Here is a 13,013-nt window from a genome sequence, read left to right as displayed (position 1 = left end):
TCAAAATGCCAGGCCTTGTTCGGGGCCACAGAAGGATATGCATATTAACATTCCCTAATTAAGGACCCTATAGTACTAGGACTCCACTGTAAAATCCCAAGTTGAGAGTAACTGCACAACTTGAACAAAGGCACAGGGGTATAAAAGGGAACAAAATGTTATGACAACTGAAGAGTTTTGGTGAGTTGAAAGGAATAAAGATGAAACTGGTAAGGCAGATTGGGGTCATACTGGGAAGGGCTTAAATGCATACTAAGGAGTTTGGAATTTATGGTGCCTCAGATGTTAAAGAATCCTCCTACTAGGAGACCCGATCCCTGGGTCAGGAAGATCCCCTGGGAGAAGAAAGTGGCAACCTACTCCAGTCTTCTTTGCCTGGGAAATCCTGTGAATAGAGGAGCCTGGTGGGCTACGGTCCATGGGGTTGCAAAGAGTCAGATATGACCGAGTGACTAACACTTTCACTTTCAGAGGGGAGAGTATATAATTTTTAATATCAAGATCCTTCTCAGTGGGAAAACTACTACATCAATGTAATAATGGAATTCAAAGTAAAAAAAAAAAGAAATCCTTATAAGGAACATGATTTCCTATATATAGTCCATCACTAATCATATAGTGCTTTTCAGAGCAGTAAGAAAGGATATTCTGAGGATGAGAATGGTGAATTTAGCAAAAGGAGTCACATCTGCTTTTGATAGAAATATTTAGTAGCTTCCTATGCTGGAAAAGGCCCAGGGCTGCTGGAAATGTTCAATTATGAAGTGCTTTTCCTCTGTCCATCTAAAACCATTCTCAAGTCAGAGAGTGAGAAGACTAACATGCCAAAAATGAGGGACTGCTCTTAATCTTCTTTGAAGGAAGGTAAAATATTTTAAACCCTGGCATAAGTTTTATCCAGTGCCAAGAAGTAAATTCTGGCTGAGCCAAGGAATGAGTCATATCCAGAGTAAGAAAGGGCAGTATCTCTTCATGATGCTACAGGATACTTCCTTTGTGCTGTGCATAACCAAAATACCCAGAATTTGCTGATTACCTGATTTTAAAAGTATCATCATGTATCTAGACTCCATGCTAATCATAAGGTAGTCTGATTGGAATTGTATGTTATATTTAATCTTGTGGCAGGTTCATTATACATGTGACTTGAACACTGAAGAGGGACAAAAGGGTAGCCTCAAAGTACTACTGAATGTGAAAACAGGAAATGAGTTGTATACATACTAAAATACTAACAATTAAGAGTTATTCTACCATTCATTAGATGGAAGGTGGGCACATACAAGTTGGTAGAATAAAAAGCAAAGGAGCAAAGATTGCTTCTTAACTACGAATAATCTTTCAAACTCTAGTCATATTTCCCCTGTGCTAGCATTATTGGGCATCAGACACATTCCCTAGAATTATTTTATTGTGTTGACATAGGTCCTGAGACTCAGATTCTTCAGTGTGAACAGCAGAGAAAGGACTGGAGCTGAACTTCACTTATCCTTCTGCTCTGTTTATCCTTCTGTTTATAGCTTATGTTTGTACTTTTCTATCTGCTTATATTTTATTCTCTGAGCACACATACAAGCTAAACAGAAAAGAATAATAAGTTTTAAAGCATTCACAAACAAAGGAATGTTTTTAAGAAAATGAATATTTTCATTTAGAGTTAGCATGGTAGAATCCAGGCCATGAATCCCATTAGTTGATTTAGTCCTTTAACTGCAGCCCATGGGGATAGATAAAAATGCCAATAAAGACTGACTTCACATACATATATGAAGGATGAGAGTGTGAATGTTTAAAAACATCCCACTTCTTCCTCATGCAAAAGGTTATTTAATCTTACTGGTGTTTCAGGAATAATGGTCTCAACTCTCTCCTTTGCTTTCCTATGCAGACACAGCCACCATAGCGCTGAGTGGAGAACCTACTGTTTTCATAATTTAAGTATTGTTAGAATAAAAATAGGAGATGAGCCTTCAATAACATGTGTACTATTTAAAAATATCTTTGGAAGTTCTCTGAATGATTTTCTATAGGCTTCTTTCTTAAAGTAAGAGGTGTCATTTTTAAAAGGCTTAATTCTGAATGACTTTAACACTGCTGTCTGTGATACTGGTGCCTGATCTTTCTCAGTTTCATTTAGTCCAGTTTCTGAACCAGTAATTACCCCCTAATCCCATTTGTATCTTGTTTTGAGTGAAGATTTTAATTATATCAGTTTAAATTTTAAACCCGCCATAAAACAGGCAACAGTGGCAGGGATTTTATGACTAAAATGATACAACATGATGCTTCTTAAATGATGTTTAAAAATGTGACTTTCAGGTGTCCTAGGAACGATGCAAAGTTACTTATCAAGAAGTATGTGAGGTACTGACAAGGATATATAGCTCCATATTTTGCATAGGGCTACTAAACATCTGCTTGAAGGCAAGTCACTATGAATACAAAACAATTATCTCAAGGAAATGACAGCCTAGTTTTTGGAGATGTCATCTACACATGCAAAATCTTTTAAAGGTTTAAAAACTACTGCTATAGATAAAACAGTATAGGAATTAAGAAGGAGTTAATTACTGTTTGATACTGTTTGATACCTTGATATGTAATCTAATGTCTTCAACAAAAAGGTCAGCCCTTGGCAAGAACCTTTTGAAATTTAAAGAACACAGCCCTAGCTCCCTGTTCACAGCTCATTTTTGTTTCAGTTTGTATTAGCTTGAATCAACTATTAAGTGTATAAAACAGCAAAGTCTGTAACTTATTTGAAGGAAAAGATTAACCATGACCTGACGCTTTCAAGTCCTGAGGTGCAAGTCACTTAATGATTCAGTTATAATTATTTAAACTACTGTATATTATTAAAGTGTTCTAAATAGATTTAGAAAAATGCTGACTTGTTCAAACAACTGCATCTGAAATCATTACACTCTTTTTGCAAGAAAAAAAATAATCTCATATCATCATGTTTTAAAATATTCATTTAAGCATACTTTATGGAAATAAACTCCACAGTTTCCTGAATTTGGTTGCCTTGCCATCTTTATCTCTGAACTGATTCATAATCATTGTTTCCATGCAGCCTTCTGTGAATGGTAGAAAAGGACTCACACTGCTATGAAAGAATGACTGAAGTTATAGTGGTTGTACAGTTGGGAATCAGGTCAGGTTTTCCCAAAATCTTCTAGGTTGCTATGACTACACTCACCACTATGCACATTTCAATAAATAATTATTGATCTCTGCAATAAATCTATAGGAGTCAGCAATATTCTACTCCTTAGAACTTAAAAAGAGGCTCTTAAAGTAAAAATCATAAGCATAATGCAATCATTCATAATGAAAAATGTTATCCATCTGCAGAATAACTCAGGCAGTTATTTCTGTTGTGAGTTTCTTATATAATCATATTTGGTCAGAATGATTTAAGTGTAGTCTCAGGAATCCATGGCAAGAAAAAACAGCCTATTGATTTTTATATCCTTGATATTTCTGGAACTGTTTTTATCTACGACTAGAAAACCATTCTTTAAGCCATAATAATTTATTCCTAAACTAAGCAATAGCTGATTATTTCTAACAGTTTTCACTCTTGACCCTAACCACATAAATACTTGATAGCAGTAGCAGTTAAACTGATAATTTTAAAATGGAATTCTAACTAGTTTCTTCCTTGCTTAAAAACCCTTCAACAACTTCTTAGAAAGTTCGAAATCTGTAATACATTCAGGAATGCCCTGCATGGTCTCCACTTCCCATATCCTCACCTCTGCCCTTCATTATTAATCATGTTTTCCTTCATTCACTAAGCTTCTGTATATCTACTCTCTGTTAATTACTTAAAATACCCAAGTTATTTCCCACTGGGGACCTTGCTCCATGTCCCCACTGCTTAAAAGTCTCTTCCTCTACTTCTCTGTCATGCTATAAATGCTAAAGTGAAAGTTGCTCAGTGGTATCCGACTTTTTGTGACCCCCATGGACTGTGTCCAAGGAATTCTCCAGGCTAGAATGCTGGAGTGGGTAGCTTTCACTTCTCCAGGGGATCTTCTTAACCCAGGGATCAAACCCAGGTCTCCCGCACTGCAGGCAGATTCTTTACTAGAGTCACAAAGGAAGCCTACCTTAAAAAATCTCTTCCACAGGAAAGTCTCCTCTGACTTCCCACAGAAAACTGGGTCCTCTGTTTTGCAACCTCACAACACCACTCACTTTTTCTTCAGAGTAATGAAGGCAGCTGTAAATCATTTTCTTGTGGTTACTTCTTTAGTAACTGACTCCATCACTAAACTGTAAGTTCAGTGAGGACAGAAACTATGTCTGCCTTGTTAATATGGTGTCTTCATGATTTACTCAGTGCTTAGCACATAGTATGTGTTGAATAAATATCTTTAAATGAATTAGTCAATGAATAAATGAAAACAAAAACCTAATCAAGTTAGAGGAATAACTACTAAAACCAAATATTAACTAAAGTCAGTGAATGAGAACTTACCACTACTTCACTGACACTGTGTCAGGAATGTAGGTGCCTCCTGAGGAAACAGTGTCCTGCTGTGGATAAGAATGCATTATCCATTAAGATTATCCAGCTACTATTCTTGCTTGATCCTATGCCCATCAAACAACACTCTCTTTTCAATTTTTTCTTACCTTGCTTTTTTTTTTTTAGTTAATTAATTTATTTTACTTTACAACATTGTATTGGTTTTGCCATATATTGACTTGAATCTGCCACGGGTGTACATGTGTTCCCCATCCTGAAACCCCCCCTCCCACTTCCCTCCCCATCCCATCCCTCTGGGTCATCCCAGTGCACCAGCCCCGAGCATCCTGTATCATGAATTGAACCTGGACTGGCGATTCATTTCACATATGATAATTTACATGTTTCAATGCCATTCTCCCATATCATCCCGCCCTCGCCCTCCCCCACTGAGTCGAAAAGCTTCAATACATCTGTGTCTCTTCTGCTGTCTCGCATACAGGGTTATCATTGCCATCTTTCTAAATTCCATATATATGCGTTAGTATACTGTATTGGTGTTTTTCTTTCCGGCTTACTTCACTCTGTATAATAGGCTCCAGTTTCATCCACCTCATTAGAACTGATTCAAATGTTTTCTTTTTAATGGCTGAGTAATATTCCATTGTGTATATGTACCACAGCTTTCTTAGCCATTCGTCTGCTGACGGACATCTAGGTTGCTTCCATGTCCTGGCTATTATAAACCTTGCTATTTTTTTCAGAAAGAAATGCCACTGTGAAACATGGTACTATCCTGATTTCTGTGACACAGTTCTCACTGTAAATAAAATATATTAATATTCTAGTTTATACATAATCCCTTATAATTGAACTAATATGACTCAGTCACACAAATCCAAATACCCCTCCCCTGGTGGACAGAATGAAGATGAGCTAAGAAAACAGGATTTTGAAGAAAGGAACCTCACTCACAGCTGAAGTGGGCCTTAAATCAAAGGCATAAGCACAATCTATGACAGTTTAAAAAAAAAAAAGTTAAATGTCTAGAAGGGACTTCAAATATATAGAATAGAAACTGTTACAAATGCAGGATATGGAGCTAAGAATTCAACAGTCAAAGCAATAAAAATGAGAGGAGGTTGAGTAGAACTAGAGTGGTCTGGGCAAATTGTATGCCAAAAACACTGTTCTTCATAGCACAATAACAGAAGTACTGTGTTGTGGCTGCTTGGTCATCTGCACTTAAAGCACAGCATGCTTGAGCGGCACTAAAGACTGGACATAAATGAAGCAACACAAATGCAGAATCACAAGATAGGGTCACAGGAGATCTAAAAGTATGCCAGTTAAAAACCAATCAATCTCTTTAGGGAGGCAGGAGGTGAAGTCACAGAGTGCTTGAGTAAGAGATGGGATCTAGAGTTAGAATTCCTAGTACTGAGTCCCAGACCTCCACTAACAGTTATGTGACCTTCAACAAGTGACTTTACACTGTTAAACATTAGTTTCTTATTTTATAAAAGGGTAATAATAGTGATAGTGTCAACTTGTGAAAATTTGATGGGAATTTACGTATACACTGTTATTTAGCATGGTTCATGGGACAAAATAATGTTTGTAATTGTAACAGTTCCCTAAATAAAATGACCTACTATCTTCAGAGCACTGTAATAATTATTCACAGGAGGAGGTAAGGGAGGGTGAAGGAAGATAAATTTGGAGATAATGAGACTGGGCTCCTATCATATGTTTACGATTTAACAAGAGAGACTATCTGGTTAAAATGAAACAAGAGCTTGTCCTGTCACTGTTTGACCAGGACAAATTCTTCTGGCAGATGGACTTAGTTATACAAGAAGGAGAAAAGATAAAGTACAGAGATTAACTTGTTAGATTTATTTAACCTTTTGGTATAACTGAATTAATAACATTTAGTAGAAGACATGTAGCAAAGTCATTTAGGGACATGAAAAGTTGAATTTCTGTCTAAACAGAAATACTATTTCATACTAAAATTAAGACTGGATGTAAAAGCTCACTTAAATAAAAGTAATGTGTTTTTTGAATTACTAATGTGTATAATTACACAATAACAAATAAATGATGCATACCTCCTTTGAAAAATTCTGAGCAATATTTATGGGATATTTATGTAATAGGGGCTTCCCTGGTGACTCAGATGGTAAAAGCGTCTGCCTGCAATGCTGGAGACCCAGGTTCGATCCCAGGGTCAGAAAGATCCCCTGGAGAAGAAAATGGCAACCCACTCCAGTACTCTTGCCTGGAAAATTCCATGGATGGAGGAGCCTGGTGGGTTACAGTCCATGGGGCCAGAGTCAGACACAACTGAGCAGCTTCACTTTCTCTTTATTTTATATAATAGAGAAATTAAAGCTTTAAAAAAATAGACACAGCATCAGAGGAAAGAGAAGGAATACTGTGAAGAAAATAAGAGAATGGTGGTTGACCATTTGGGACAAAATATACCAGTACCTACTGAAACAGTAAATCATAAGAGGAAGGTTATCAAGTTAGTATTTTACATAAAGCACAGAGTAATGATTTTGTAATATGAAGAAATCTTGAGCGCTTGAAAACACTTTGAAATAGCAAGTGTTACAGGCAAAGCTGGATTTAGAAAAGGCAGAGGAATCAGATCAAATTGCCAACATCCACTGGATCATAGAAAAAGCAAGAGAGTTCCAGAAAAACATCGACTTCTGCTTTATTGACTACACTAAAGCCTTTAAATATCTGGATCACAACAAAATGTGGAAAATTCTAAAAGACATGGGAATACCAGATCACCTTCCTGTCTCCTGCAGAACCTGTATGAAGGTCAAGACGCAATGGTTAGAACCAGACCTGGAACAACAGGCAGGCTCAAAATTGGGAAAGGAGTACGTCAAGGCTGTATATTGTCACCCTGCTTATTTAACTTATATGCAAAGGACATCATGTGAAATGCCGGGCTGGATGAACACAAGCTGGAATCAAGATTGCCGGGAAAAATATCAATGAACTCCGATATGCAGATGAAACCACCCTTATGGTAGTCAAAGCTATTATTTTTCCAGTAGTCATGTACGGTTGTAAGAGTTGGACCATAAAGAAAACTGAGTGTTGAAGAATTGATGTTTTTGAAGTGTAGTATTGTAGAAGACTCTTGAGAGTCCCTTGGACTGCAAGGAGATCCAACCAGTCCATCCTGAAGGAAATCAGTCCTGAATATTCATTGGAAAGTCTGATGCTGAAGCTGAAGTTCCAATACTTTGGCCATCTCATATGAAGAGCCAACTCATTTGAAAAGACCTTGATGCTGGAAAAGACTGAGGGCAGGAGGAGAAGCGGGTGACGGTGGTCAGTGGATGAGATGGCTGGATGACATCACTGACTCAATGGACATGAGTTTGAGTAAACTTTGGGAGACAGTGAAGGACAAGGAAGTCTGATGTGCTGCAATCCATGGGGTCTCCAGGAGTCAGACACAGCTTCGCTACTGAACGGCAACAAGCAATGCAGTAAGTCAGCATGGTAAGAAGCATGTATAAGTAAGCCAAACATTGGTTTTCAGTTTTTGATTGAAACCACCTACTGAAAACTCAATAATGGGACTGAAAAGAATGATAAAGTATTACAGAATATACCTGTAGGTCAGGAAAGTGTATGTGTGTGTGTAAAGGTATACATGACTGAAAATTCAACTGTCTAATAAGAATAAACCAAGGATAGTCAAAATAAAAAAAAATTATGTAAGGAACATGGCCTTGACCACATAAAGTGACACTACAAGTGTGATAAAAGTTTCCCACTCCCCAAACCTGCTACAAATAATAGATTATTTACCTCATTTACCAAGGGATCGCATCTACCAAGATCCAAGACTTAGAATATAGGATGAATTTCAATTCAGCAAAACTAAACAGACCTAGAAGCAAATTTACTGATTAAAGAAATGCCAAACCATGTCTAATGTTACCAGTTATTCAGGTGTTTTGATCAAGATGTTATAAGTTCAAAACATAATCCCTTAAACTATATGTAGAGTCCTTGAGAAGTAAAATTCTCTTACTTCCAAGGACCTTTCCATATTCTGAGCAGTAGTTAATGGTAATAACGAAATTTGTTTGACTGCTGGGTGTTTGTATGTGTGAGAATACTAGTACCAAATTCAAACTGCAACATTTGAATTCCACATAATTATTCTGCTCTAAATATTGTCTAAGGGATTACCTTAATATATTTGCCTTTTTGTCAAAAGCATTTATTTTGCTTAATACTTTTAAACTTGTGAATCATTATGGTACATTTTATCAACTGAGGTTCTATCTTCCAAGCTTTCTATAGACATATGTGTTTAAAAAGTTTTTAAATACTGACTCATTGCGGGAAGATCTCCTGGAGAAGGAAATGGCAACACACTCCAGTACTCTTGTCTAGAAAATTCCACGGATGGAGGAGCCTGGTGGGCTACAGTTCATGGGGTCGCAAATAGCTGGACATGACTGAGTGGCTTCACTTTCACTTTCATTATGTTTTTAATTTCAATTTTTTAGTTTATTGTAGGTTGCACTGAAACCGGTACAAAGTTTCATTTTATTTGTTTTTAATGTAACTTGCCTTTAAACATTTATTTCAAATGAATAATAAAAGGCAACTCCATTTACCCCATCAAACACTAAGTATAAATAAAGTCTCTTTTCACAGAAAAATCTATGGCAAAATTAGATGCTGGAGAAGAGACAGGTACCCTGTGTACCTATGAAAGCAAAGACCAAAACATACCGAGGTCCTTTACCCATTCTAGTAGGACAGCAACAAGTAATGGTCTTGCCTTTCTCAAAGAACAATTTTAATACCATTTTCAGAAGGTCATATCCAGCAATCAGTTTCACAGAATTCCCCTCTTATTATTTAAAATGGGATTTCAGAAGTTCATGGGAGAGCAAAATCTACCCTTTAAGATACATGCTCATCAATGTTTCATTGAAGGAAAAAAAATACAGAATGTAGTTCTGACAAAACCTATTAATACAATTAATCTTTTACATGATATGGAATGTTCTAAACTTTCAAAAAGAATTTTTTTTTAAGCCAAGATTTTTAAGAAACTCGCCTTAATCATTCAGCCTTAGTGGAAAAGAGCTTCAATACTATGGCTTCTTAAAACTGTGTTTTATGATCCTAGCCATTTATGAAATGTTATGTTATGGATTAGAGAGATGAAATCATGAATTATTTTAAAATATGTGTCTCCCTTGTTTTAAGATTGAAATACACATGGGATGATCATTTTATATATAATTTTAAAGCACAGAGAGATGAATACTGCTCTCCTCCAACCAAGAAATTTCTCCTAAGGGGTAGAAATGCTAGTGGGAAAATATTTATTTGTACTTGTCTTTAATACTTCATCACTAAATATGTTAGTATGTTATCCATGTGCTTAAAGGGGAAACTTCTATTTTTATACAAGTGCCTAATATATATTCAGGAAATCTGCTAACAGTGCACTGTCTGGATATAAAAAAGAAAATTTATATCAGCACATTTTTATTCCTAAACTAATAGAAAAATATATGAACTACTATTCTCTAGCATAATAAAGAGAGCAAAAATTTATAAAAATGATTCACTCTGAATCTGTACTCAAGAAAAGGGTAGTACACCCTGTAGAAGGCTGGATTTCGAGGGTTCATATTGATGGGGTTGCTATGCTAATCCTCAGAATATATCCCAACTAGGTGGGCTGGTATTCTTTCTACAAATGTGCTATACAGACTGAATGCTATTATCTTTCCCAAACTCATATATATTAAATCTTAATGCCCAATGTGATGCTATTAGGTGATGGGGCCTTTGGAGAGTGTTTAGATTATAAGGGTAGAACACTCATGAATGGGATTTGTGCCCTCAAAAAGGGAACCCAGAGAGCTCCCTTGCCCTTTCTACCATATGAGAACTCAGACTATGAGAACTCAGACTATGGTCTGAGTTAGAAAATGGGATCTTTCCAGACATGAATCTGTCAGTGCCATGATTTTAGACTTCCCAGCCTTCAGAACTGTAAGAAATAAATTTCCATTTTTTACAGGCTACTTAGTCTATAATAATTTTTAGAGCAGCCCAAATGGACTAGAACAGAATGACTAGGATTGATATGAAATATGTGTATTTTGTATCATTCCATTAAACAATGACTTAATAATTTCTGCTTGAGCCAGGCTTCAGAAATAAGAAGAAAGTCCAGAAGAACAGACCAAAAATAGGTTATCAGGCTATATACGGTTGTATGTGTCAGTCTTAACAGATCAAGGTTTTCCTAAAAGTTGAAAAAAAAAAAGTCTGGATGTCCCTTTCTGTCTCTATCTCTTTCTTGCTGTTTTGTCAATGTTTGCTTGCAACTTTCAGAGCTTACACAGATAGGGATAAGACATCACCGACTCGATGGACATGACTTTGAGCACATTTCAGGAGTTGGTGATAGACAGGGAAGCCTGGTGTGCTGCAGTCCATGGGGTCACAAAGAGTTGGACATGACTGAGGACTGAACTGAAGACATTACAGACTTTAATATTCCTGGGAAATTTCCATTTTGGTGTGACAATTTATCTCCATTGGCTGTAAAATTCATGTTACTTTTACCACCACAAAGATTATGAGAATGTATGATTTTTTTTTTTTTTTCAGGGAGACATATAAGGTGGGACACATGTGAATTTAGTTTTTTTTTCAGCTGGGTAGGATTCCACAGATTTCGACAGACTAAACTAAGGCTTAGAAGGTGCTGGGATATGGCAATAAGCTTTCATTAGACCAGAGACAGGAAGAGCTTTCCCCAGACCAAACAAAAGAGATTATTTTAGCAGGATTAGACTAAAGTGAAAATCAGAATTGAGAGTGTCTAAAATAGTGCCTGAATGGGATGAGATAACTGATAGTCTCAAAGGAGAACTGAGATGAGACAGGACTTTAGAATTGGGTAGTTATTGCTTTTTGTAGGTTACTTCCATAAATTGATGTTTAAATGTTAGTGATTGGGATGATAAGAGAAAGATTAGAATTAACCTATATCATGCTTTCTGTGTCAACTAGTAAATTTTTTAATCTGTATTCATGATAGTTTAATAGTCTGTAAACATATGTCACACCATACATTTGTGCTGAAATGCAACAGGATAAATACTTTACTTGAAAATATGTTATTTGAATTTAATGCACTTCTTTCAATTTCAGGGAGTAGAAATTGACCTATTACTGTCAATTCATTATAAAAATTTTTAGCACTAAAACTTACTAAAAGCCATTTAAACTCACTAATAGGACTCTAACTTTTCAAGCATCCACTGAGGTTAAAAATAATAACAGGAAAATTAACTTTGATGGTATAATATATGATTTATATTATTTAATACCTAAAAACAGAAGCATAAGTGTTCTAGGTTAGAAGGAGGTAGGTTACATTCTAGGTTAGAATGTAAACATCATAAACACCCAGCGACAATGAAATAAACTCTTATAGGCAGGGCCTGAGGTTAGTAAAGTACTAGCATAACTTCACTAAACATGTGCTAGGAATAATTTTGGAAGCCATAAAACAGGAAGAAGGAACACATTCCAAAGGTTTTAGAGGGAACTGGATTGCAAATTGTTTTTTAAAAGTTGAGTATAAAATTGGAATTATTGATATGCCTGCTCTAAACTCAGATCTAAATTCTAGGAAGGAATCAGTGAGAAGAATCAGAAGTTCAGAAGTCCCAAATAGGGCCTGCATTCTTTCTCCTTCAACATGAACTAAAAAAAATTCTCCTACTAAAATAATACCTTTTCCCACTTGACTGTTACTTCTTCCTAGTTAGAGGCTGTTCACATCTTTGTACCTAGCAGAGTTTCTGGTATATAACACACTGAAAAAATGGTGTGTTCTTGTTATTCCCAGTAGTAATTTTCTATAAAGGTTAGGGAAACACTGAGTTAGTAAATATTGAACTTTTGCTTCTAGGAGAAATACATATATATGTATACATCCATGCATGCAATGCACACACATATCATGTACAAAGTGTAATACTAAATCCTAAAAACAACTCATTCTGGTAAATTCTATTTTATTTTGCAAAAAAGAAAATGATGTTGAGAAATCAGTCAGAAAGTAACTTTCCTGAGGCTGCCCCATTAATTCGTGCCAGAGTCCAGATCCAAATCTCACCCAATGGGCCCAAAATCTAGAGCATCTTGCAATATACTGCACTGCCCCCTACTCTCTCCATCTCCTGGTCATCTCTGAATAAAAACTGAATCTAGGTAGTGTGCTGCCATGTTTGACCTCAGCTGAATATATGTATGTTTGTAGGGCTCTAAGCATGTCCAGCAATTACCCTAGAAACTGCCTCAAGTATTAACCTTGAGGTTACAAACAAATTTCAGTAAGAAGGTGAATTCACTAACAGAGAACCCAAAAATAACAAGGATATGTTATGAATGAATTGATAACATATCCTTGTTATTTTATCTCTTCCTCTGCTTTTAA

General features: G+C 36.1%; 1 long non-coding RNA gene across 1 annotated transcript in view; it reads right to left on the bottom strand.

Moving 5' to 3' along the window:
* LOC122675990 overlaps positions 1 to 4,247 on the bottom strand; it is a 29,531-nt gene extending 25,284 nt beyond the window's left edge. Inside the window, exon 1 of the long non-coding RNA XR_006335390.1 lies at positions 4,119 to 4,247. This is a non-coding gene — a long non-coding RNA (uncharacterized LOC122675990). The remainder of the gene's footprint in view (positions 1 to 4,118) is intronic.
* Between the last annotated feature and the right edge of the window lie 8,766 nt (positions 4,248 to 13,013).

This window comes from Cervus elaphus, chromosome 19, assembly GCF_910594005.1.
Source record: "Cervus elaphus chromosome 19, mCerEla1.1, whole genome shotgun sequence".
Lineage (NCBI taxonomy): Eukaryota > Metazoa > Chordata > Mammalia > Artiodactyla > Cervidae > Cervus > Cervus elaphus.
The sequence above is the reverse complement of the archived record's forward strand: the minus strand, read 5'-3'. Positions and strand labels throughout refer to the sequence as shown.